Here is a 6,571-nt window from a genome sequence, read left to right as displayed (position 1 = left end):
AATTGTAATTTTGGACAGCCATAGAAAAAAGTAATGGAGATAAAAAGCTCTGGAAAAATTTAGCTTAGAAATTAAAATTATCTGCCTATGCGTAGAAGTGTTACAGAGTTTTCATTGATAATATTTATATATATTCTGATAAACTAAGTAGGATGTCCCCCAAATTTACTAACAGTTGAAACAAATAGGCTGATATTTAGAAGGAAGAAAGTTTTAGACTTTGAGGCTTCTGTTTCTTGCACTGCCCAGAACTCTTTAAGTAAGCAGATGATAAATACAAGCTAATTGTGCATATCAAAGAATCAAATGTGAAGATTTGTAGTTCATTCTTAACTAACTCAAGTTTTTGATGATAGAAGGCTATAAATTATTTATTGTGTTACAGATGGAAATAATTACAACAATAACATAAAGGATGAGCTCTTCCATAGCATGCTCGTCCTGGTTCAGAGGATAAATTTTAATTGAATGATTAGTAATTAACTTTATGTCCATCAGCAGTGTAAGTGCTAAGAATTACTGATCAAGCAGATGAAATGAAAATGAAAATGATTACTTCTCCCCTCAAAGGAATTTCCAGGGAAATGCACACTACTAATTATGTTTAACTGAATAAATGCTATAGTATCATACATTTAAAGTGCCATGTAAACAGTCAGGAGTTTTTATTTGGATTTATGTGCTAACTTTATTAGTCTGATAGAATTGATTAGAATCTTGAAACCAGTAGCTCACTATTGTGTGTAAATTTGGAATTTACAGTTTATTTTGGCAATTTTGTAAAAGAACTTATTTTATTCATGTTTTTGACTTATGTTTTTGTCACACCATGAAAATAAGCCTTCTGTATTTAAACTAACTTTATATCTAGTGTACAATACTCAGTGCAGCAGCTGTCACACTGAAAAGAATATCATACTTAGTCTAGTTTAAAACTTCAATTTCTATCACAAACAAGCTGTATGACCCTGGACAGATCACTTTGAATCTCACTTTCCTTTCCTTTTTTCTTTCTTTTTTTTTTGAGACGGAGTCTCTCTCTGCCGCCCAGGCTGGAGTGCAGTGGCGTGATCTCCGATCAATGCAAGCTCCGCCTCCCAGGTTCAGGGCATTCTCCTGCCTCAGCCTCCCAGGTATCTGGGACTATAGGCACGTGCCACTACGCCCGGCTAATTTTTTTTTTTTTTTTTTTTGTATTTTTAGTACAGATGGGGTTTCACTGTGTTAGCCAGGATAGTCTCCTTCTCCTGACCTCGTGATCCGCCCGCCTCGCCCTCCCAAAGTGCTGGGATTACAGGCGTGAGCCACCGCGCCCTGCCGAATCTCTTTCCTTTTCTCAACAAATATTTATCTAGCCTTTTTTTTGGGGGGGGGCAGGGATGGAGTCTTGCTTTGTTGACCAGGCTAGAGAGCAATGGCATGATCTCGGCTCACTGCAACCTCCGCCCCACTAGGTTCAAGCGATTCTCCTGCCTCAGCCTCTCAAGTAGCTGGGACTACTGGCATGCACCACCACAACAGGCTAATTTTTGTATTTATAGTAGAGACAGGGTTTCACCATGTTGGCCAGGCTGATCTTGAACTCCTGACTTCAAGTGATCCGCCCACCTTGGCTGGGATTACAGGCATGAGCCATCGCTCCGAGCCTTACCTAGTCTTTTCTAAGCCAAACATTGCACTGTGATTACAAAAAAGTAAAAGAAGGCCAGGCTCATTCATGTATGTAATTCCAGCACTTTGGAAGACCCAGGCAGGAGGATTGCTTGCGCCTAGGAGTTCGAGATGAGCCTTGGCAAGAGAGTGAGACCCCATTTCTAAAAAAATATTAAAAATAAAAATAAAACACTTTCGGAGGCCGAGGCGGGCAGATCACGAGTTCAGGAGATGGAGACCATCCTGGCTAACACAGTGAAACCCCGTCTCTACTAAAATTACGAAAAAATTTGCCAGGCGTGGTGGCGGGCACCTGTAGTCCCAGCTACTTGAGAGGTTGAGGCAGGAGAATGGCGTGAACCTGAGAGGCGGAGCTTGTATTGAGCAGAGATCCGCCGCTGCACTCCAGCCTGGGCGACAGAGCAAGACTCCATCTCATAAATAAATAAATAAATAAATAAGAGCTGTGGTAGAGTTCCCTAAGAACCTGTGGGTGTGGGAAGGTGGTAGAGTGGAGATACTTACACAGGAATGCTGTGCACTATGAGTGACTACCCCTGCCTCACAGTGGGCTTGAGATAATTGTGTATATGAATGCACTTAGTATACATATTACATATGTAAAATACCTAGTAAATCTGTAAATTGTATAAATGTTAATTTTAAACATATTTTTATTTGTGCATTTTCATGACTTAGTTTTAAGATCCAAAATGAGGAATGAAGAAAAGGGAAAGCAGGGATGGTAGTCAATGATGTACAATTAATAAGCTAAATATTTGATTAATCCTTACTTTGGACTTCTGTTTTGCTTGAACTCTTTTGGTTACAAACATCTGGGGCAATGTGTGCTCTTTGTAATTCAGTACAGATTGCTGGGCAAAGCTCTTTTCTGCTGAGAGTCAGATTTAAAAGATGGTTGATAACTTATTCTTTTCCTTTTTTAAACATGGTTTAGATGTGTAGCTTGGGTTCTTAAATTCTGTGCAGGTAAATATTGTGCTCAAGTTTTTTATGTGACATGACTATTTAGTCTGAAGGGTGCACTTGCTTTGTAGGTGCTGGATATTAATGCTACTCCTTGCAAACCTTTTGAGTATCTTGCTTTCCCTTGACAGTGTCAGGTATTTAATGTCAGTGATAGAAAGAATCTTAGGGATTGTTTTTATTAAAAGTTAATAAACTTTAAAAAAGTTTTAGTTTGAAATTTTGAGCCTGATTTTTTATATGTGGATGTTTGCCTTTGTTGTTGAATCAACATGAATTATATATTTGTTTGAAATGTAGTTGGATATTTAGATAACTGTTTTTTTGATGTAACAGACATTCAGATATATGGCTTGAAATTTTCTTCCTATAAAAACTAGGACTTGTTACAAAATGTTTTTTTATTAGAAAACTAATATGAAGGAGTATATGGCATTTTAAGAGCGAGGACATCACCATCGTTAAATTTTGTTATATTTTCTGCATCTTAGGCATAGTTGTAATACCACATTCATTTTGTATACTTTCTTCAGCTAATGCTATGGCAAGCATTTCTGTGTGTCAGAACTTTAAAAACTAATTTTCAATGGCTGAATAATATTTTTATAGGTGTATCATAATAAGCTTAGCCTGCCTCCCATTTTTGCACCTGGAAGGTCTCCCCCTGCCACCACACACACACACTTTTATTGTTAAAATATTACTGCAGTGTTTTTCTCTGTGTGTTTTATTCCTGGAAATAGATGGCTTGGTAAAGGATGTTAACTGAAAATGTCATACCAACTAATACAGTTTCTATAGTGTGTGAATGCTCATATGTATCTCATCCTTGCCAGTATTGAGTGGAAATCTCTTTTATTTTCCTGGAGAAGTTGGTTCTTTAGGAGGAGAGAAGCATTGGGGAGTATCTTCAGGGTGGCTGAACTTTGCAACCTCTTCAATAAATAACTTCCCACTCTGTAATTTGCCCACCTGTATTACCCCACCCCCAAGCCCCAGACTTTAGGAAATGGCATCAGGCCTATATGTCTGGAGAGTTCAGAGTTCTTTGAGGTAAAGCATTCCTTCCAACGGGACCTAGAATTCCTTGAGTTGCAGAATTTTACTGACTAGACCCAGGAGGTCTCAGGAGTCCAGAGTTGCTTGGAGCTTGGCTCAGAATTCCAAGGGGGCCCATAACTCCATGAGGCCCAGATTTCCTGGCTCAGGAAAATTGGGAGGCCTGGGATACTGTGGCTTAGACCCAAGCCGAAAGGTGAACACAGATCTTTATGGCTTGAAGGTGTATGAAATTATGTCACTACATTAGAGCAGCACCTCTGCTCACCTATGGGAATCTTCAGCTGTGACACGTAGAAGCTGACCATGTCCAGATTGGTGGCTCTGAAGTTGACAGCCATGTGCACACAGTCGTACAATGTGAAGCTCACTTGTTGACGCTCCATGGCCAGCATGCTGCGGAAGTAACACTCCCAAAGGGCAGCTCGAGCCCACTGCTCCTGGGATTCCTGCAATTCTTGAGCTGTGGGACACTCTTGGATTTCAGGAACCTCTGGCTTCAACTGCCCCAGTGTCCATCAGTGGCAAAGCCAAGGCTGAAGCCATCAAGGCCCCATGGTAACGAGCACAGGCACAAGAATAGTCAGTGAAGTCTGCATTGTCTTGGCGAGGTCCGCAGCTGCTTGGAAATCTCTTTTAAATGTCAAATTTGGTATTTGCTAATTTGGTATTAGACAAAGGTTTTACATTTTAATTTACATGCCTTTGATTATTTATTTGAAAATTTTTAAAAACTACTGTTCTTTATTCTGAAATTTTGTACTTGCAACTTTTTTAGTGTCAGAAGTCTTCTTTTCAAAACTTTTTTTGCCTAGCTTTTTAAGTATAGTCACAACACTAATGACAGTTTCATTGTTATATTTCTTGTGAATGTTGTAACTTAAAAATAAATGAGTGCAGTACTCATTTATTTTTAAAGAAATATCGGTGAGATATAATTCACATAATCACTGGTATGATTCATATAGTTCACTCCTGGTCCTCAGGGGATACATTTTGGTATATGAGATGTATAGAAAGTAAGAACTTAAAAGAATCTATAGGTTACCTAATTCAATCAGTTACAAACTACCCACTTCTGCTTTGAAAGCCACTTCTTAGAACCACTCTATAGAACATGCTACCTGATCAAGAATAAATCAACACCTTGCTTCCCCTCTTCTATCCATTAGATATCCAGGTAAAATAATATCTCTTTTCTGATATTTCTCCTTTACTTACACTCTAGCCTGCCCCATGGCCAGCTGTAAGTTGCCCTCTACTTTTGTAGAGCCCTTTGCTATGTTTCTGCAAAATCTACTTTTTCTGATTCATGTAATTCAAAACTAGCCCTATTTTCTTCCAAATTAAAACTCTTACTTTCTCAATTAATGCTGGCCCAAAATAGAAATTAGAGGGAAAGTCTTATTCCAGGATCTGAAAGACTAACAGTATTCACAAAAATACTTGATTTTTAAGGGGGAATGTGTATTGAATGATCAATTGGAATTTCAGGTAATGGGAAGAATTTCGAGGAACATTGAGGGACAGCTCAGAGACAGTATCTAAACTGCCAATTTGAACTCTTTTCAGTTTAGCAAAAGAAATTACAGAAACTTGGTATATATCTTATGAAACTTTGCAGACCCAAACCTAGGTCAGGCAATACCTTTTACTACAAAATTGGGATAATCATTTTCTAAATAATTAATCATGGAGAAAATGTTCTGAGTAGGCAGCAAGGATTTGTCTGGTAACATGATGATTTTAAAATGTAGTTGTCCACTTGAACTGGGTTGTATAAAGAACGCTTTTATTTCTGAGTATAGCAAGAAAGATCATAACATACCTCTTAGCGCCTCCCAGCCTCAGACATGTAGCAAGTGAAAGCTGTTTGAATTGGCAAATGAGGTAGTTATTGAGTAGCCGGTTGGAATATTTGCTACTAGCTACACAGCAGAATTGTTACTTAGTTCTTTGTACTGGTGCAATTACAGTAATTAGAATAAGTAAACTTCTTTTAAGATAATTGCAGGTTATATAGAGCCTGTTTAGCTTGCCTTTTAGTGTTAGCATGTACATCAGTGTGTATGTTAGAGGATATCCTAATAGATTTTGAGGAGATGAAATTGTCTTGTAGCAAATTCTAGATCAACATATGTATGGAATGCCTTGAAAATGATTGGGATCTAATGTAGTCTAGACCAATGGCTCCCAGTTATTTTGGCACCAGGGACTGGTTTCATGGAAGACAATTTTTCTGCCAGGGTGTGTGTGTGTGTGTGTGTGTTGGGGGTGGGGGCGGGGATGGGGCGTGGTGGATGGTTTCAGGATGAAACTGATCATCAGGCATTAGATTCTTATAAGGAGGATGCAACCTAGATCCCTCACATGCGCAGTGCACAATAGGGTTTGCATTCCTTTGAGAATCTGATGCTGCCACTGATCTGACAGGAGGCAGAGCTCCAGCGGTAATACTCACCACCACTTACTTCCTACTGTGTGGCCAGGTTACTAACAGGCCATGGACTGGGGGTTGGGGACGCCTGATCTAGATTGTTCTTTACAGATTAAATCTTCACCAGATTAAGCTTATTAAAAAGTAAAACAAAGAGTAATGCCCTCCCTTGGCAAAACATCTTGGTGTGGTATCTTAATTTTACAGCCAGATGCAAAGAAAAAATCAACTTCTACTTTTAAATTTCCCATCCAATACTTAATTTCTCACCATTTGGCTTCTCTCCTTAATTCAAAACTACTTTTATTAAAGGTCAGTAAAGGCCTTCTGGTTGTCTTTTTCTTTAACTTATTTGGCATTATTGACCATTTTTTCCTTGAAACTCTTCCTCACTTTTTGTGCTATTGCCTCCTGGTTTACCGGGTTGTGTTGAAG

The 6,571-nt window shown here is 38.8% G+C and overlaps 1 pseudogene; it reads right to left on the bottom strand.

Annotated features, from left to right (window-relative positions):
- Positions 1-3,909: 3,909 nt before the first annotated feature.
- LOC129060656 (gem-associated protein 7-like) lies at positions 3,910-4,298 on the bottom strand (annotated as a pseudogene).
- Between the last annotated feature and the right edge of the window lie 2,273 nt (positions 4,299-6,571).

This window comes from Pongo abelii, chromosome 6 (genome assembly GCF_028885655.2).
Source record: "Pongo abelii isolate AG06213 chromosome 6, NHGRI_mPonAbe1-v2.0_pri, whole genome shotgun sequence".
NCBI lineage: Eukaryota > Metazoa > Chordata > Mammalia > Primates > Hominidae > Pongo > Pongo abelii.
The sequence above is the reverse complement of the archived record's forward strand: the minus strand, read 5'-3'. Positions and strand labels throughout refer to the sequence as shown.